Source organism: Balaenoptera musculus, chromosome 20 (genome assembly GCF_009873245.2).
Source record: "Balaenoptera musculus isolate JJ_BM4_2016_0621 chromosome 20, mBalMus1.pri.v3, whole genome shotgun sequence".
Classification (NCBI taxonomy): domain Eukaryota; kingdom Metazoa; phylum Chordata; class Mammalia; order Artiodactyla; family Balaenopteridae; genus Balaenoptera; species Balaenoptera musculus.
Window position 1 is genome coordinate 44974895 of NC_045804.1, and position 21283 is coordinate 44996177.

At 35.9% G+C, this 21283-nt stretch overlaps 1 protein-coding gene across 3 annotated transcripts in view; it reads left to right on the forward strand.

Annotated features, from left to right (window-relative positions):
- Nucleotides 1–21283, forward strand: part of NSRP1 (nuclear speckle splicing regulatory protein 1) — a 52767-nt gene continuing 31484 nt past the window's right edge. The window contains exons 1-2 of one of the 3 annotated variants that reach the window (XM_036837209.1): nt 1–72; nt 1271–1366. The gene's annotated coding sequence lies outside the window, so the exon portion shown is untranslated. The other 2 variants (XM_036837210.1, XM_036837212.1) reach the window with 2 other exon arrangements.

Genomic DNA, 21283 nt, shown 5'->3' on the forward strand with positions numbered 1-21283 from the left:
TTGCGTCAGCGTCACGTCGGCGTCGGCCACGTTCAGCGGAGACGGGAGCAAGATGGCGATTCCGGGCAGGCAGTGAGTGACCTGGGAGTTAGGGTTAGGCTGGGGAGCGAGACACCACGGCGACTGTGTCTTTGGCCGAGCAGTAGAAGTGCGCTGGAAGTGAAGGGGCTGTGTCGTCAGGGATAGAGATGGGGGAAAGCGAGAAATCCTGAGGAACATATATTCCCATCCCCCCCCCACATTTTCCAGGATGGAAGCCCGAAGTTTGAGGGAGAAACTTGTGAGGAAATAAAGGAAGTTAGGCTGAGGGGCAGAGAGCGAGACTTTTCTATTTTCCAAAAGCTCGGTCTGAGGCCCCTCAGTCTTGCTTCCTACCCCGCGCTTGAGTTTCTCCCCGGTTGGATGCTTTCAGGGGCAATGAGAAGAGAGACAATTCCTGGCTTTCTTAGAGGGCCTTGTTCTACTTGGCAGGTCAAGTTCTGATTACCGCCCTCCCTTCTCGGTTTAGGAACGTTGTGCTGAGAAGTCACAGAAAAGGGTAGGCATATAGGGAATTGGGGTATACGTTGCCACAAAAGAGACAAATGTTATATGTTCTTGGAAGTTTTATCTTTGATGTATAATCCTCGCTTGTGATGCGGCTTCCCGTGATTTCTGCGTCTTAAAGGCCAAAACGTGAGAAACTAAATGAGTTGGATCTGATGGGATGGTTCTTTCAGGTGCTCCAAGACAAAGCAAGTGTGCTTAATAAAGTGTAATGGCAATTTGCCCCGTGGCTACTTGGGTTTCTCAGTTAATGTAATCTTTTAAAAATTTTTCATGGGTGACATTAACCTTTATCCAATAACTTCTTTAAAATTGTGTACCCAGTAGGAGAAAAAAAGTATTTTCTTGACTCGTTAGATCACAACGATAATTTAGAGCGTTTTTATTTTTAGTGGACATCAACTGAGCTTTCCACTAACTGTTCTTTTTAAAACCTTGCTATCATTTCACCATCTAAAACATTTTCTGAACTCTTCATTCACTTCCATTCTTTGATTAAATGGTATTTGATTTGGCCCACAAATAATCACTAAGAAGTAATAATTATAAAATCTTAGCGCATATTAGAACTTTTAGATAGTTGAAATCAGAACCAGTTGTTATATGTTCATAGGTTATATGACATGTTTTGACTTGGTAGCTTCGTCTGGAAGAGGTAGTGGATTTATAATTGTTTAACATTTAGATATAATGGTGTAATTTCTATTTCAAAAAAAATATGCAGGTATGGGCTTACTTTGCCAAAGAAAAGCATCAGCAGTTGCACCCTGTTTTGCAAAAACCTTCAGTGTTTGGGAATGATTCTGATGATGATGATGAGGTAAGGGAAACTATGTTTTTCTACTGCATTGTTGGAAATTTTTTTTTTAATTGAACTTGTGAATTTTATGTCTTTGCTTGCTTTAGATATTTGTTAATACAGTGTATCTGTAGCATTATAATTTACAGAATTATCAAAAAGAATAAAGAAGAAAGCTCTACTTTTTTTTTTTTTGTAGGTGATACATGGATAATCTAAGATTTTTTTTCCAAGGCTATGAACTTCAGTTATTTTTAAGCAGTTATACAGAGTAATTTCAGACAATAATACTGATATAAACAAAACTGTTGCTGTAAAGATCCTGGAATAAGCTATTAAGATGTCACCCGTTTCCTAGAAATTTTTATTAGCAAAGTAGTTCTTATGAGACTACTTTTGTGGTTACTCAGTGTCTGCTAAGTGTAATTATTCAGTTGTAATATGGTAGTGTATAAAGTTAGCATTGATGATAATGACATCTAATATAACATTTTATGTTTTAGCAGCCAGAACAGTGTTTTCCTATGAATCCCCAGTTTACAGCAGTTTATAAAACCCCAAGTGTGTGCTTATTTAATATTCAGTCATTTTCTGTATTTCTAAAAGATCTTTGTATCAATTTCGTACTTCCTTTGCTCTGGCAGAAAAAATCACTTCTCTTTCAGTTTTTACTAATTGTATAATAGCATAGTTAGGTAATTGAACATATTTGATCCTTTGCTTCTTTTCTTCTGTTGAAGAAATAGACTCTAGATGGTCTTACTTTTAAAAAGTTGAGAATTTACATATAATTTGAATATAAAACTCATGGATTTTAAGTGTACAGGTTGGTGACTTTGACAAATACATACGCCCCAGTCAAGATGTATTGTAGAATACTTCTTTCTTCCCTGAAAGTTCTTCACACCCCTTTGCAGTTAGTTTGCTTCCCCACATTATGCCCCAGACAACTATCTCATTGTGGTTTGATTTGCATTTTACTTATGACCAAAGATATGGCCATTTATGTATCATCTTTAGAGAAATGTCTGTTCATATCATTTGCCTAGTTTTTAATTGGGTTGTCATTTTGTTATGAGTTGTAAGATTCCTTTATATATTCTAGATACAAGTCACTTATTAGATGTAATTTGTAAATATTTTCTCCCATTCTGTGAATTATCTTTTCACTTTCTTGATAATGTCCTTGAAGTACAAAAGTTCAATTTTGAGAAAGTCCAATATATTTTTTTCTTAGGTTGCTACTGCTTTGGTGTCATACCTAAGAAACCATTGCTTAATCCAGGGTCATAAAGATTTACGCATATGTTTTCTTCTAAGAATTTTGTAGTTTTAGTTCTAAAATTACATCTATGATCCATTTTGAGTTAATTTATGTATACGGCTATGAGATGGGGGTTCAGTTTCACTCTTTGCATGTGGATGGATATCCAGTTGTCCCAACACCATTTGTTGAAGGCTCTTCCCCATTGAATTGACACTACCCTTGTGGTTTGTTTTAATATACAAATAATTTTTTAAAATCACTGTAGACACAACGGAAAAATATGACATGGTTATCTTGTAGTTTCACATAAATCATCCTGGCATACCCATGTAATGCAAAGCAACATATACTCTAGTTTGAGAAGGATGGGTTTATACAAGTGATCTAGAAAGTTTACTGCTGTGATTGCTGTTTCTTTTCCATTGTGAAATGAGGCTAGTGGAAGCTGGACGGTGGGTACACTAGAGTCAGAAAAGAAAGGCCTAGGGCCATTTTGCTCTTCCCTCCCTCCCTCCCACCCTCCTTCCTTTTACATAGAGAGACTTTAATGCAGATAATTGGTTACATGGGTGATGGAAGACTTGAGAAGCTACAAGAGATGGTGAAGCAACCCAGAGATTAGCAGTAGTAAAAGGCAAGAAGTGATAAATGGAGGGATACAGGTAGGAGTTGGGCCTGGAGGCCAGGGGCTAGGGTTACTTGGTGGGAACTGGACTTTTCCAAAGGAGTTGAAGCCACTGGGAGATTCAGTCTTAGGTAGAGAGAAAGGCAGGGAGAAATACCTCGTCTTCTCCCTTTCTCCTACCCTCCAATATACTGTTTTTGTATTCTGTTGGTAGAACCCAGCCAGAAGCCAACTGACAGGGAGCTGCAGTTCTTAATGAGCAGAGAATATAAAACCGGTCTTTTTTTTTTTTTTTTTTTTTTGGATTTAAGCACTGGGTTGGCCCAAAAGTTCCGAACAAACTTTTTGGCCAACCCAATATTTATTGTGAGGGAAAACCGGTCTTTAGAATAATTTCCTTACCTATAAAACATCAGTCTGGTGAATTCCAGCTTATCCTTGTATATTATTTAAATGTTTGTGAGCTTTGAATATAAAACTCTTCTTTTTTAAAATTTATTTATGAAATATAGTTAATTTACAATGTTGTGTTAATTTCTGCTGCACAGCAAAGTGACTCAGTTTATATATATATATATATATATATACACACACACACACACACACACACACATTCTTTTTCATATTATTTTCCATTATGGCTTATCACAGGATATTGAATATAGTTTCCTGTGCTATACAGTAGGACCTTGTTGTTTATCCATTCTATATATCATAGTTTGCATTTGCTAATCCCAAACTCCCAATCCATTCCTCTCCCACCCGCCTCCCCCTTGATAACCACAAGTCTCTTCTCTATGTCAGTGAATCTAAAACTCTCTTTAAAAATTAATCAGTTAAGGGCTTCCTGGTGGCGCAGTGGTTGAGAATCTGCCTGCCAATGCAAGGGACACGGGTTCGAGCCCTGGTCTGGGAAGATCCCACATGCCGCAGAGCGATTAGGCCCGTGACCCACAATTGCTGAGCCTGCGCGTTGGAGCCTGTGCTTCGCAACAAGAGAGGCACGATAGTGAGAGGCCCGCGCACCCGCGATGAAGAGTGGCCCCCGCCTGCCACAACTAGAGAAAGCCCTCGCACATAAACGAAGACCAAACACAGCCATAAATAATAAATAATTTTAAAAAATTAATCAGTTAAGAAACAATAAAATTATTGGTGTTTTGGAAAATACAGAGAAAGATATTTTATGTTTCCCTCCTGAGGAGGGGCATTTGATAAACCTGGCGAGAAGCTTCTGAAGCAAATCCAGCTATTCTTATTTTCAGGAATTCAGCAGAAAGCAACTAAGAGCCCAAATTTAAGATCAGACTTTTATTCCAGTGGTCAAGCAGAGGGAGCCCTAGCAAACGAATTCTTTCAATGTGTGTTTTTATATCCGAGTTAGTTTAAAAATGGGAAGAGAAGTGGTAGTCCAGCGCTTTAAATTATTATTTAAATAGTCCCTCTTTTTGAAATTATCAGAACTAAATAGAAACAATTATCATTTGTTCAGAGGTAGAGGAGATGAAGAGTGTTTTTACCCCATAGTGAGTAAGGTTATATTATATCCAATGCTGCTGTCTGATAATAAGTGTTTGAGTGGTTTTGCTAAGATAGTAGTGTGTTTGTTTCATTTTTGTCCAGTCCCTCCTCTCTTTCCAGTCCCATTGCCACCACCGTCATTACTTCTGTCATGGATTATTATAGCTTTGTAACAATTTCCTTATCACCTCTCTGTCCTCAAATTCATTTCAAATACTGCTGATAGATTGATCTTCTAAAGCACAGTTCTAATCACTGTTAACTTCCTTACTCTGAACCTAATTGTATTAAAACCTAAACTGCTCATTCTGACATGAAAGCCTTCCCTGTGCTTTGGCTTTCAAAGGACTTATTAGCATTTTCTCCTAACTGTGCTCTCCATGCAGAGTACACTGTTTAATGTTTGTTTCTTTCACAACTCTACTTTTCTTCACACTGGAAGTCTCTCCATCCTATATGTCCAAATTATAGCCATCCTTTAAAACCCAGTGCAAAAGTTGCTTCCTTCAAGATTTCCCCACTGGAAAGACTTTCTTTTTCTGACACTCTTTACCTTTCTTAGAGCACTTAGCTTTTTATACCTTGTATTATAAGTTATTTGCATACAAGTCTTTCACTGTACTAGAGTATGAGCTCCATGAGTTAGGATCCGAATGTTTGTGCTGGCTTCCAAGAATGAGTAAAATCATTTACTCAGATGTTTTAGCTGTCTATATTGTAAAGAGCCAGATAGTAGACGTTTTAGACTTTGCAAGCTAAGTAGTCAACTTTGATCTCCTAGTGTGAAAGCAGCCATTAGATAATATGTAAATGAATGAGCATGACTAATAAATGTGTTCTAATAAAACTTTATTTACAAAAGTGGGGATGGCTGAGATTTGGCTGTAACTTGCTGACCCATGATGTTATACAATTATCCAAAGTACGTGTGACAACCAGTATTTCACAAGTGTTATAAAGTGGCTAATGACTAAAATAGATGTTGCATGACAAACATGGAACTTCCTTTTAGATATTTCTCCGTGATAAATGCTTGCTCATTTTGCAGAACATAATGAATTTTTCTTTTAGTCTTGGCAATTGAAATGCTCATTTCTAGATAATAATAATCTTGTGAGATCCAGTTTTGTAGTATAATTCATATGCCATGAAGAGGTACGATCCATACGACCTGAGAATTGTCGCTGTTGGATAAAGATGCAAAACTTCTTGATCTCTTTAAAAGAGAATATTAAGTTAAAATAGATAGCTTAAGTTCATTAATTTAGTTTTTTGTGTATATATCAAATATGTTAGATAAATGGTGGATGATGATAATTGCACTTTGAGTACTCAGAAGCCATGGTATAGTTCTTTTATAGGTTAAGCTTTCATCTTCATAAACTATAGAACAGTTACAAAAACTATAAGAAAAACATTAAAACCCCAGCAGAAAACTAAGGAAAACACATAGAGAAATATAGAAGAAATGGAAATATCTAATAAATATTAAAAATATGTAATCTTAGTATATCTAAGAAATGTAAATTAGGGCAACAGTAAGCTGCCATTTTTTTTTTTACTATGTTAAAAAATACTTTAAAAATGATAATGGCAAGGTTTTGGTTGTGAAATGGGAAATTCTGAAATTCAAAATTTTGTTCTTGTAAATCATTGCCCCCTTTTTGGAAGGCAGTTTTGCAATTCGTATCAATCCTTAAGAATCAAGTATATTTAACCCACTGTATCAATCAGAAGACAGAGGCTGTGCCAGAATTTTCCCTTCTAAAATTTCTCTCCTGAGGAAGTTGTCAGAAGTTTGCATTCAAGATTTTAAGGTATTCAGAGTCTTTATTTCAGGGTTGTTTATGATAGTAAAACTTAGAACAAGTCCAACTTTCAACAGTGAAAGCATGGCTAAGTAAAGTGAGGTGCAGTGTATGTTACAGAATTGTTATAAAATAAAATGAAAGGAAAAAAGAGTAAAGAGAGCATTTCAGAATATTAATGGTAGTTGTCTTTGGTGGACTTATGAGTGGTTATTTTGTTTTTTATGCTTTTCTGTATTTTCTAAATTTTCCACAATAGTTTTTATAATTGAAAAATAATTTTTAAGAAAAATTTACGGTGAACTTTAAGAATTTCCTGTAAGATACTTAGCTTTCAAATCATATTAAAATATAAAAGGAAATAACACATTTAATCTGATAGAAGTCATAATGAGAGAGAGTACTGGAACTATTTAAAAGCATGAAAGAAGATGAAATAAGCAGAATACAAAATTGAATATGTATATATGGTTGTACAAAACTATATGGATATATAAGTGGAAAATATAAGAGAATTGGTTTGGGTTTTTTTTGGTGACAGTATGAGCTTTTTTCTTTTTTTCAAAATTGTATTGTTTTCATTGTTATAATTTTGAAGAACAGAAGGAAGTCAGTGCTTTAAAAAACTACATGACTGTAATTGTATATCCCCCAAATTAGAAACATTTGCAAATTACCGGATTTCATGGTATATTTTCATTGCTTTTACTATTTCTTTTTTTTTTTTAAATTTTATTGAAGTATAGTTGATTTACAGTGTTGTGTTAATTTCTTCTGTACAGCAAAGTGACTCAGTTACACACATATATATATTCTTTTCATATTCTTTTTCATTGGTTTGTCACAGGATTGAATATAGTTTCCTGTGCCCTACAGAAGGACCTTGTTGTTTATCCATCCTATATATAATAGTTTCCTCTGCTAATCCGAACTCCATTCCTTCCCTCCCCCCCCCACCCCCCAGCAACCACAAGTCTGTTCTCTATATCTGTGAGTCTGTTTTTGTTTTTGTTTTAAAATATTTATTATTTATTTAATTATTTGGCTGTGCCGGGTCTTAGTTGCAGCAAGTGGGATCTTCATTTCTGTATACGGGATGTTTAGTTGCAGCATGTGCGATCTAGTTCCCTGACCAGGGATTGAACCCGGGCCCCCTGCATTGGGAGTGCGGAGTCTTAACCACTGGACCAGCAGGGAAGTTCCTGTTTTTGTTTTGTAGATATGTTGATTTGTATCGTATTTTAGATTCCACATATAAGTGATATCATATGGTATTTGTCTTTCTCTTTCTGACTTACTTTGCTTAGTATGATAATCTCTAGGTCTATCTGTGTTGCTGCAAATGGCATTATTTCATTCTTTTTTATGGCTGAGTAATATTCCATTTTATATATGTACCACATCTTCTTTATCCATTCACCTGTTGATGGACATTTGGCTGTTTGTGAATAGTGCTGCTATGAACATAGGGGTGCATGTATCTTTTCTAATTATAGTATTGTCCAGATATATATGCCCAGGAGTGGGATTGCTGGATCATATGGTAGTTCTATTTTTAGTTTTCTGAGGAACTTCCATACTGTTTTCCATAGTGGCTGTACCAACTTACATTCCCACCAACAGAGTAGGAGGGTCCCCTTTTCTCCATAGCCTCTCCAGCACTTGTTATTTGTAGATTTTTTAATGATGGCCATTCTGACTGGTATGAAGTGGTACCTCATTGTAGTTTTGATTTGCATTTCTCTAATAATTAGTGATGTTGAGCACCTTTTCATGTGCCTAGGGCCATCTGTAAGTCTCCTTCGGAGAAATGTCTATTTAGGTCTTCTGCTGACTTTTCAGTTGGGTTGTTTGTTTTGTTGTTGTTGTTGAGTTGTATGAGCTGTTTATATATTTTGGAGATTAAGCCCTTGTCAGTTGCATCATTTGCAAATGTTTTCTCCCATTCTGTAGGTTGCCTTTTCGTTTTGCTTATGGTTTCCTTTGCTGTGCAAAAGCTTGTAAGTTTGATTAGGTCCCATTTGTTTATTTTTGTTTTTATTTCTATTGCCTTGGGAGACTGACCTAAGAAAACGTTGGTATGATTTATGTCAGAGAATGTTTTGCTTATGATTTCTTCTAGGAGCTTTATGGTGTCATATCTTGTGTTGAAGTCTTTAAGCCATTTCGAGTTTATTTTTGTGCATGGTGTGAGGGTGTGTTCTAACTTCATTGATTTACATGCAGCTGTCCAACTTTCCCAGCACTGTTTACTGAAGAGACTGTCTTTTTCCCATTTTATATTCTTGCCTCCTTTGTTGAAGATTAATTGACTGTAGGTGTGTGCGTTTATTTCTGAGCTCTCTATTCTGTTACGTTGATCCATATGTCTGTGTTTGTGCCAATAACACACTGTTTTGATCACTGTAGCTTTGTAGTATTGTTTGCAGTCTGGGAGGGTTATTCCTATTTCTTAATCTTTCACCACTTTAACTCCATCTTTTATCTTTTATTTATTTATTTATTTATAGAAGCAGTTAGGTCTTTAATTTTTTTTTAATTTATTTTTTGGCTGAGTTGGGTCTTTGTTGCTGCATGTGGGCTTTCTCTAGTTGCGGCGAGCAGGGGCTACTCTTGGTTGCAGTGTGTGGGCTTCTCATTGCAGTGGCTTCTCTTGTGGCAGAGCATGGGCTCTAGGCGCATGGGCTTCAGTAGTTGTGGCACGTGGGCTCAGTAGTTGTGGCTCGCGGGCTCTAGAGTGCAGGCTCAGTAGTTGTGGTTCATGGGCTTATGGGCTTAGTTGCTCCACAGCATGTGGGATCTTCTGGACCAGGGCTCAAACCTGTGTCCCCTGCATTGGCAGGTGGATTCTTAACGACTGCACCACCAGGGAACTCCCAACTCCAGTCTTTTAAAAACACTTTCTTGGGACTTCCCTGGTAGTCCAGTGGTTAAGACTCCATGCTCCCAATGCAAGGGGTGTGTGTTCGATCCCTGGTTGGGGAACTAAGATCCCACATGCTGCGTGGCCAATAAATAAATAAATAAATAGTTCCCCCAGCTAAAAAAAAATAAAAACACTTTCTTGAATAACTGAAGTAGTCTTCATAAGTCTGTTTTTCCTACAATGAATCTTTTTTTCATTGGAAGCCTGTTTGGCTTGCTAATGGTAAGAAAAAGTTAAAAATTTTAATCTCTCTGAACATTATAGTACATCTGAATCAAGGAAGTGTTTCAGTTGCAGTTTTTCATCAGTTATCAGTCTCATAATTTCCTATTTCTCTGGAGATAGTCTGGTATAGTTTGAATAAAATGACAGTTTTATATAGACATGACAAAGCATATTATTTGTGAAAATGGCAGGAATTTGGGTTATTTTAATGATGGCTAAGAATTTTTTACGCTTTTATCATATGCTACTAAACTGAATTCCTAGAGATTCATGATACTGAATATATCTAATAGCAGTATAAACAGTGAGAGATTTTAAGTAATTGTGTAGCTTTGCTAAAAATTCATCCCTTAACCTGCTATCCGTGAGTGAAATGGATATGTAAGAAAATGCAAGAAGAGAGCAAAGGACAACATTAAATGATAGAATTTTGTGAGGAGTGGGAGTGACAGCAAGAGGATTCTGTTCTTCTTCTGCCAGTAGGATAAGAGCGTTACTGAAGTGGCTGAGATCATCCAGATTATGAAGATGAGATGAAGTAGGAATTTTTGTTCTTTTCTAGGAAAGAAATGGTGGTATTAATCATGTGCCCTCATAGATGTAAAGTTGCTTTGTGAATCTCTGGTTAAATCTGTTTAGCCAGATTTACTTATGTTGGCACATGGGTGAATTATTTTTTAAAAATCTCCTTTGTCTGAGATATAATGCACATTGTTGTATTTTCAACTCCTGAGGGTTTTTTTTGGTAAATTCTTTTTATTGGTATTCTCAATTTGGTGAGATATTCTCATACTTTTCTTTAGTTTTTTAGACAGTTTCCTTTAGTTCATTGAATGTGTTTATTCTGTGTGTGGACCGTACTTTCTTGTTTCTTTGTATGTCTCATAAATTGGGGTTGAAAGTGAACATTTAAAATAATAGAAATGGCAACTGTGGCAATCAGAGCTTCCCCTCTTCCCAAGGTTGGTTGTTTTTGCTGGGTTTTTTTGGTTGTTGTTTTTTGCTTAGTGACTTTTCTGAGCTAATTGTTTTTGTTTTGGGTTTTGGTTTTTTTGGATACACCACGTGGCTTGTGGGATCTTAGTTCCTGGACCAGGGATTGAATCTGGGCCCACGGCAGTGAAAGTGCCGAGTCTCAACCACTGGACTGCCAGGGAATTCCCTGAAGTAATTCTTAAAGTCTGTATTCATTGTTGTGTGTGGCCACTGAAGTCTGCTTGGTTAGCTTAGTGGTCAGCTAATGAGCTGACAGAGACTTCCTTAAACACCTGTAACTAATAAGTCACAAATCTGCCAAGGGACTCTGTGTGCATGTTGGGGTATGCCTTCAACATATAGCCAGGCATTTTACAACTTTGCCTTATCCTTCACTTCTTGCTTGTGCAGAGCCCGATGTCAGTCCTCAAGATCTGTCTTGAGAGTTTAGGACCTTCTTAGGTCTTTCCTGATCATGCTCAGAGGTCTGTGTATGCATGTGATCTTCATGATCCCTAGGAATATTTTGGAGATTTCAAGCCCATATGGACATTCTGTTCCTCTGCTTTTCTTCTTTTTAAGCTTTTTGGTTAACGGGTTGTTTTCCCCAACTGTTAAAACTGTTACCCACTGCCTCAGGCCACCCTGAGGTTCAACAGTTGTCTTTGATTGTTTTTGACAGATACCCCAAGGGAAAAGGCTGTTTTACATCAGCAACTCTGTTAAGTCAGGTAAAGACAGCCTTGTGAGTGGTGTCTTCCAGGGAACCACCAGACAGGTCCAGTAATTCTCTGGGATGAGGTTTTCAAGGAACCTCATCTGCCCTTTGCAATGGCTGCCAGACTGCTGATTTTTCTACTGTACTATGATTGTGGTCTCTTGTTTTTAGGCTACCATGGCACTAGGGAGGGGATGATGGAAATAGGGCAAGTTAAAACACCACAAAGTTCTTACCAAGATTCAGTTGTTCTTGAATAAATGCTCCCTGGGCTACTGTAAGCCTTTGGTTAATTTCCAGAGTTCTAAAAAAGCTGATTCTGACCTTTTTTGCCAGTATTTTTATGCTGTTTTGGAGAAGAGAATTTCTGTTAGGTCCATACCACCATTTTCAGTGACATCCCAGGTTGTCTTTTGGGCCTCTCCAATACATTTTTGCACACTTTTGACAAAGTCATCTTACTTGTTTTAAAATCGCTGTTGACTTCCCATTGCTCTTAAAGACCAAAATCTTCATTTTTGATCTGCAGAGTCATTCATTGTCTTGCTGTTCTGTTCAGCCTGTTCTCTACTGTAGTGCTCTATCTTATTCTTTAAAATTGCCTTAAGTCATTTAAGTGTGTTTTAGTGTCACCTTCAGTTTCATAATAAAACTAGGGATTTTGATTGGAATTGCATTGAATTTATAGATTAGTTTAGAAGAGAATTGATATTTTAGTATTTCACTCTTTTCATATATAAAGATAGCATATTTCTTAATTTGTTCAGGTGTTTTATATGTCCTTTAGTACAGTTTTATCGTTTCTTCCATGAGGGTCACACCCACCTTTTGTTGGATTTATTTCTAGGTACCTTGTAGCCCTTGTTATCGTATAAGGGGATTTTTTCTAATTTATTATTACTAGTATGTGTAAAAGCTTCTGATTTTTTGTTATTGTTGATTTAATTCTAGTACCTATATAGTTCTAATAGTTTACCTGATGATTCTTTTGAATTTCCTTTGTAGACATAGTGTCTGTAAATAAGGATAATTTTGTCTCTTTTCAATTCTTTTACCTCATATTTCTTATTTTTTGGTGTGATTATGAGTGTGTCTTATTATGTTGTCTGAAAACTACAATATAGAGAGAGGGGCAGTGATAGAAACTTTGTTACATTCCTGACTTTAATGGAAATTGCTTATAAAATTTCTCAAGTGTGATGTTCGCTTTACATTTTAGCTACTATTTCTAGTTTACTACGAATTTTTATCATAAATGGTTTTTTTTTTTAAATTTCTATTTATTTATTTATTTATATTTATTTTTGACTGTGTTGGGTCTTCGTTTCTGTGCGAGGGCTTTCTCCAGTTGTGGCGAGCGGGGGCCACTCTTCATCGCGGTGCACGGGCCTCTCACCGTTGCGGCCTCTCTTGTTGCGGAGCACAGGCTCCAGACGCGCAGGCTCAGTAGTTGTGGCTCACGGGCTTAGTCGCTCCACGGCATGTGGGATCTTCCCAGACCAGGGATCGAACCCATGTCCCCTGCATTAGCAGGCAGATTCTCAACCACTGTGCCACTAGGGAAGCCCCATAAATTTTAATTTTTTAGCATCAATGTGAGTTTACGTTAATGTTTTGAAGTTAAATCATTTTTGTATTCCTGTATTTTGTATTCCTTGTTTTTTTATTTAATTTAATTCAGTGCACTCTACTAGTCCTTTTACCGGTGCTTTCCATTTCTGAGGTCTTCAGCTTAATTTCATTGTCCCATAGTGTTTCAACATGTGCTTATAGGGGCATTATTTCCTAAATTCTTAATTGTTAAGGGATGATTGATTTCCTGTTGCTTTTGTCACCTAAATAATCTATCTGAATGGTTGTAGAATTTCTAGAATAACAATTTATTTCAAAACTTTGTAGACTGTAGTTATTTTCCCTGGCACTGAGTATTTTTATAAGGAAGTAAAATACTGTAGTTATTTTATCCCACTTTTGATGACTTACTTTTTTATTGGCTTGGACAGCTGGTGAGTATTTTCTTTATATCCTTTAAGTTCAGTGTGTTTTGGTGCAAATCATTTTGAATTACTTTTTCTGGAATACATTGTTGTTTTTTACCTAAATATTTAATATTTTATTTATTTATTTATTTATTTATTTATTTATGGCTGTGTTGGGTCTTCGTTTCTGTGTGAGGGCTTTCTCCAGTTGCGGCAAGTGGGGGCCATTCTTCATCGCAGTGCGCGGGCCTCTCACCATCGCGGCCTCTCCCGCTGCGGAGCACAGGCTCCAGACGCGCAGGCTCAGCAATTGTGGCTCACGGGCCCAGTCGCTCCGTGGCATGTGGGATCCTCCCAGACCAGGGCTCGAACCCGTGTCCCCTGCATTGGCAGGCAGATTCTCAACCACTGCGCCACCAGGGAAGCCCTTACCTAAATATTTAACTATTCCTTCATTTCATAGAAATTTATTGTCATCATGTCAATACTTTTTCTGATTCATTTGCTTTTTATCTTTTATCTTTTTGGAGGATCATCTTTGTCTTCCATATCATCATGCGTTTATTAGTTCATTCAACTATTTAGTGATTCCCTGCTCTGTGCCAGTGAAACAAAACAAAGCCACTGCCTTTCTGGAGCTTACATTCTAGTGGGAGGAGGAGAGGTGATAAATAGTTAACCTAACAGATTAGTAAATTACATGTTAATTTAGAAGAACCATTATATTAGAAAAATTTTCTATGAAGAAGGCAGTAATAACCATAATTATATTTTTGCATTATTATTGTTTTATTTGGTTTCTATACAATCTCATTGCACCCTTTTTAGTCATCATTTTTAACTGACAATTTCTAATTAGATGATGGTAAAAGCCTTACTTCTAAATTTGCTGTTAAATAACAAAATTAGCTTTCTGTTTTCTAAAACCATACACATCTTTCTCATACACTGACAGGCTTTGATATTGCCTAGTCTAGCTTCACCATAAAAAACGTTAAAAAAAAGTTTTTCCTTTATTTTCATGTTGTGTTTCAGTGTGTGTAGTCAGACAGAAAGCAATAATCCCCCATCTCATTCTTGGATTTATCAAAAGCTGAAAATAAAATAGATCAGATCACTTTCTGAAACAAAATTACTTTATTAGTTTAGTAATAATTTGAGGTTACTTTAAAGATAAGAAGCAGCATTTGGGAGGAGATTCATTTCCTGCCTTTGGGCTTTATCTGTAAGAACTACATCTTCAATGTCAAGAGATTGTGTATTTATAACTGAACTCTAATAAAGTCTGTACTGGGGTTTACTGCACACCTGACTTGGTCATTATGATTATATATTAGGTGCCAAACTGTTGCTTGTCTTTTGAAAAAAATACATTACCAAATGTATTTCATTAAAATTTGGCCTGTGGCGAGGATTACAAGACCATCAACTATTGATTATAAGCATGCTGGTTATTACCAACATGGTTAATGATGTTCCTTTGGGAAATAAGTGGAATAAAATGTAGTTTTCCTTTTATTGGTGAATTAAGCAATAATTGGAAGAGGTGTTATTATAAATGTTTTTACTAAATCTTATAAGTGTTTTTCTACCACTCTTTTTGACTGTGCAACATAAGATATCAAGAATCATGTTCTGAGTTTTTTTTTTTCCTGTAATCCTTATCTGTCACTGTATGTGGATATTAAAGAACTGTGTTCTTTTCCTTATGAGCAGTCCAAAATTACGCTCTTTTTTACACAACTTTTATGCTTCTCCCACTTTGCTGTGTCTTGTCATCACAGAGAAATTGTCACATGAAACAGATAAGATTGTTATTTCAGAACAGCATCCTTCATGACATATTCATCTTTGTGTTGTTGGTGCACGTGTGTGTATGTCTTTCTGGAACTGTGACATCTCTGACAAGGAAAGAACTGTTAAGCATGTAGTAATGTGCTTTTTATTAAACAATCAGAGAATTGTTAGTCATACTTCTCATTTCAGGGCACACTCACATTATCAGCCTGCACAAGACTCTTATTTTATTTATCAGTTTTCCTCTTCATCCTCTCTCCCATTCCCTTTTAAACATACTGTGATATGTTTGATATATATGCTTGAATATGTGTGTATGCTTTTGTATTGTGTTGTTTTGAGTGTGTATTTTTTTTTTTGGCCACGCCCTCAGTTCCCTGACCAGGGATTTAATCCGGGCCATGACAGTGAAAGCCCAGAATCCTAACCACTAGACCACCAGGGAGCTCCCGAGTGTGTATATTTTATATATATATGAACTTCACTGTATTACAGATCTCATTTTTTTCAATTAATACTGCATTATATTGTATATACCTAGTTGATTCTAACTATAGCATATTACATGCACAATATTTTATCCCATTCCCCCAGAGATAAACATTTAAGTTATCCTCAGTTCCCTATCACAGCACTATAAAAAACATTCTTGTACATGTCCCAGTAAAAGCCAAATAGAAACCAAAGGGTTTCTTTGGATTTCTGGATCAGAGAGTATATAGATACATTATTTCACTAAGTACTGGCAAATTGCTTTCTGGAATGACTATACCAATTTGCATTCCATTGGTGGTCTCTATTTCTTCATCTTGTTAACACTTAATAATTTTTCCCATTCTTCATTGTTTTACTTTGCACTTCATTGATTGTTAATTACTAGGCATTTCTTCTTTCTTTTCTGTAAATTTCTCATTCATATCCACTACCCTCCTTTCTATTGTATTTCCTATCTTTCTTCATGATATGTAATTTGGATAGTAATCCGTTGTGGGTTTTAGACATTGAAAATCTCACAAAATCTCTCAGTCTGTTACTTTTTTTGTGGTCCCTATGGTGAGGATTGCTAATAATACACATAAATCTATCCTTCCCTAATGCAGTGACAGAGTTTAAGCTGGGCACATAGCTGCTCAGTTAGGGGTTGTGTTTTCTACTTTATCATTAGCTAATTGAGACCACATGACTAATTTTGCCAATCAAACATGGACAAAAGTATTATGTGCACTCTTACCTCAATGTGGACTTCTTTTCTACCTTGTCGTAAGTTGGAATATGGATAGGTTTATTATTTCAGGCCATGACCCAACTTTCTCTATACCCTTGTGATAGCTGGAAAGAGCTTGGGTTTCTGAATCACCATATGGAACAGAGAGCTGTCTTGCCAAACTGAACTGTCCCCTTGGTGGAACAATAATCTAGAGAGAAACTTAATTAGCAGTATTTGAGAGCTAATTTGTTATTGTAACTTAAAGTTGACTATAATATAGTGTCCTTTATAGAGCATAAATTCTCTCTCTTTAATATAGTCAAATTAATTATTCCTATATGGTTTGTGCTTAAGAGGTCTTGTTTAACAAGCTCTTCACCACCCTGAGGCTACCAAGATATTCTCCTATCTTTTAGATATATAATACTTTTTATATATAGGTCTTTAATCCATCTTGAATTCACTCTTTATATATGTTGTGAGGTAGGGATCCAACATTCTTTTTCTTAAAATGGACCAGTTCCCTCAGTACCATCTATAGACAGTGTGTGCTTTACCTCCTGATTTGTGGGTCATCTTTTTCATGTCAAGTTCCCATATATTCATGAATCTGCTGCTTATCTCTCATTTTATTACAGTTTTTTTTTAATTATTATGGCTTAGTAGTAAATCTTACTATCTAGTAAGCTGAGTCCTTTATTTTACACCTCTCTTACAAACTTGATTAAACTGTTTTTAGACAGTTTAGAATTTGTAAAATTCCTTAAAAATTAAAACTCCAATTTGTATTGGAATTGCCTTGGATTTATAGTTTAGTCTTAGGAACTACCCATAAATGTGTAGTTCTCCATTCATTTAGACTTTTTAATGAAGTAATTTTTTATCTCATTAATGTTCTGTACCTTATCTTCAGGTTATTCCTAGATACTTCATAGTTTTTATAGCTATTGTGAATGGTACCTTATTTTCAAGTATATTTTCCAGTTGACTGTTCCGGTGTAGAGCAATGCTGTTGATTTTGTAAATTGATTTTGTATCTGGCAGTCTTTCTAAACTCATTTACTGTAATAATTTGTCTATACCGTCTGCTTTATCTCTTCTAATCCTTATGCTTTTTTCCCCTCTGTTTTATTATATTAGCCAAGTCTTCCAGTAGTATGTTAGACTACCTCAATGGGCATTCTTTCTTGTCTGTATTTTAAATGAAATACTTCTGACTGTTTCTGAGTAAAGTTTTATTGGAACACAGCCTTGCCATTTACTTATTTGTTGTCTGTGACTGCTTCTGTGAAACAGTCACACAAAACTGTGTGCATGTTGCAAACAGTTGCAACAGAGGCCACATTGCCACAAGTCTAAAATATTCACCATCTGGGCCTTAAAGAGAAAATTTGCTGACTCCTACTCTAGATCTGTGCTAATATGGTAGCCACTAGTCATAGAAACTTTTAATTTTAAACTTAAATAAAATTTAAGTTTAAAATTCTGTCACTCTAGTTACATTCCACATGCACAATAGCCACATGTGACTAGTAGGTACCATATTGGGCAACAAGTATAGAACATTTGAGTTATTTCAGAAAGTTCTGTTGTGTAGAGCTGCTCTAGATCTTTAGTTCTGGATCATTTTGGTTATCTTTTTGCTCATTTTTAAAGATAATATTAAGTTTTACTTAATCTCACAATATCATTCTTATTGGGAATAGTTCCTTTAATGCGTATTTTCAGAGAGAGCCTTTATGTGGCAAATCTTCTGAGACTTTGTGTGCTTAAAATATCTTTGCTTTTGATGCTAGTTTATCTGGATATAAACTTTTTGGTTTGAAGTTTTTTCCATCAACACTTTAAAATTACTCCACCCAGTAATTTTAAGAATTACTTATTCTTAAATCTTGTGTGGCTGATGAGGTGTCTGAGGTCATTCTGATCTTATTCCTTTATAGGTGATCTATTCTTTCTTGTTAGAAGCTTTTAGAATTTTCCTTTGTCTTTGATTGTCTTAAATTTCATTATAATGTATCAAGGTGTTGTGTATGTATATGTTTTTTATTTATTTTCTGTTCTCTTCGGCATTCACAATCTGTTCAGTTTGACTTTTTTTCCTTTAATTCTTGAAAAGCCTCAGTCATTCAGATGTTTCTTTCAATCTGTTTAGTTTATATGTCTTCTTTGTCTTTAATTTTTATGAATGTTGATACTTCTATCTCTCATATCTCTGTATCTTTTTAAAAAAATCTCCTTATCCCTTCTTCATATGTTCCAGGAGCATTTCTCAGCCTAATAATTCTAGCTCACTAAAACATTTTAGAGCCATATCTTTTAATCCATTCACCCATCTCTTAATATTTTTATTTTAACTGTATTTTCTATATACATTATTTCAAATTGTTTCTTTTTAAAAACTGTTATTCTGCTTCATGTTGCCAGTGTTCTCTCTCTTATTTCTGAGGATATGTATTATGGTCATTTAAAATTTATATTCTGTCTGGTTCATTAATCTGGTTCTTTTTAATGTATATCATTCAGTTCTTTTGTCCTTTTTTTAATCTTCAGAAAGATTTTTATAATCCTTATACTTCTCCAATGCTGGATTATTATTTTTCTTTCATGAACATATTTTCCATTGGGATTATCAGCCACATTAATTTTGATGGTAATATGTTTGGGAGGAATGGTAAGGTCCGGAGAAAGGAAGAAGAACCTCAGGACAGAGAGCCTATGATGTTAATCCTAGGCTTCCCTTTGCTGTATCCACCAAGTAACCATATCCCTCAGGGCACTTCCCAGTAACTACATCAGAGTTGCTCTTTATTTGAGAACAGACTCCCATGGAAGTTTAAAGATTGGGGTGCTGCTCTGACATTACCTCAGAACAGTTGCTTTTTTTGCCTCTGGGGAGACAAAGAACATTTCTGAAAAGCTTTCCATCATCCAACCCCTAAGTTGTATGCCCTATCCTCTTTAACTGTGGTTTGCTACTCTGCCCTCCCTCTGTCCAGACAAGTCAGCTTTTCTTCCCCCAGGCATTTTTTTCGCCACAGCTTTTATATTTTTTCTCGTGTCCAACCTCTCTCACCTGTAGAACATCTTCAGAGAAAGAGAGCCTGTCTTAATTTCTTACCAAGAATTGAAAGCTGAGTATGACTAATTCTAAAAATTTTATATATGTGGCTTTTGATTTCCTGAGTGTTTATTTATTTATTTTTTTACTAGTTTTGTATTTAGGGATCACATATTCTGTTGGCAGTGGTAAAGAACATAGGGAGGGCCTGTGCAATGGAAGGAGACTGGTTTAGGAATATTATTAAGTGGTAATTCAGAAAGTAGATAATGGAGATTTCAATAAAAATAATATGTATATATTTTAATGGTTTTCTTGTTCAACACTTTTAACCATCATTATTTGAGCATCTGATGTGTAGAAAATACTGAACTCCTGTTAGTAAATAAAAGGCTGAACAGGACAATCTCTGCTCTCAAGGAGCTTTTTATTGTACATTATGAAAGTGAATTTATAGACAATTCAAGTTAAAACTAAAATATCTTCACTTCTGGGAGAATTTAAAATTTCAGAAACTATTAAGGGTGTTTTGTTAGAATTAGGGCCATTTCTCGTTGAGCCACCAGGAATAAAAGCCAAATGGAGCATCCAGCCTTACTTTGAGAAGAATTTTGTGTGAGCTCCTATTCTCGTGCATAGCTTTGCTTCTTTTGTTTATTCTGCAGTGTACTTGACTCTAACCACTCTCTAGCTTCACCTGTTTTTGCTGCCTGCTTTCTGTTCTTAAAGTTAGCCTTAAACCATAGTTTGTTTATGCATTCCAGGAATGATTTGCTTTATATACTTGGACTGTGCTCTTTAGTTTGTCTCTGTCAGTCTGTTCATCTGTTGCATCATAATTTGCCTTTGCTACCAGATTCCTGCCTCTGAATTTTCTCTGCACCTGTCCTCATATGTACTTGGCTTGGCATATTTTGATTCTTGGCTTTGGTTTCTAAATATGCCCTCACTTCTCTTCTTCCTGAGGTTAATTCATTGAGGCTTCTTTGCATCTGGTTTTGTAAAACACCTGTCAACCCTGTCACTGGTTCAAATCATCTCTTCCTCCTCCCCAGTATATGAGTCGTGATAACCACAGCTCATTTTATTTTAAAATTATTGTTATTATATCATTTTTTCTATTTAAAATTACACGCCAGAGGTAAATAGTCCACAGTTTTCAGCATATGACCTGACATTATTTTACTTTAAAAAAATACCTTTATTGAGGAATAATTGACATATACATGCACTTATTTAAAGTATACAATTTGCTAAGTTTTGACCTAAGTTTATACCTTGAAACTGCTCTGCAACAAAGACAGTGAGCATCTATCGCACTCAAAAGTTTCCCCACGCCCCTTTGTAATTTCTCCTTTCTGCCCCTTCTCACACACACCAACCCCCAGGCAGCTACTGATCTGCTTTGTATCACTATAGTTTTCATTTTGTAAAATTTATATAAATGGAATCATGCACTGTGTACTTTGGATGGGGGTGAGGGGTGTCTGGCTTCTTTCAGCATAACTGTTTTGAGATTAACTCACATTGTGTTTCAGTAGTCTGTTCCTTTTTTCTTGCTGAGTAGTATTCCTTTGTATGAATATACTACAACTTGTTTGTTTATTCACTGTTGATCATTTGGATTGTTTCCAGTTTTTGGCTATTACAGGTAAAATGGCTATGAACATTTGTGTACAAGTCTGTATAGAGTTTTGCTTTCATTTCTCTTGGGTAAAACCTAGGCGTGAAATGGTCACATGGTAGGTGTAACTTTTTAAGAAACTGCTAAATTCTGGGGACTTCCCTGGCAGTCCAGTGGTTAAGAGGCTGTGCTTCCACTGTGGGGG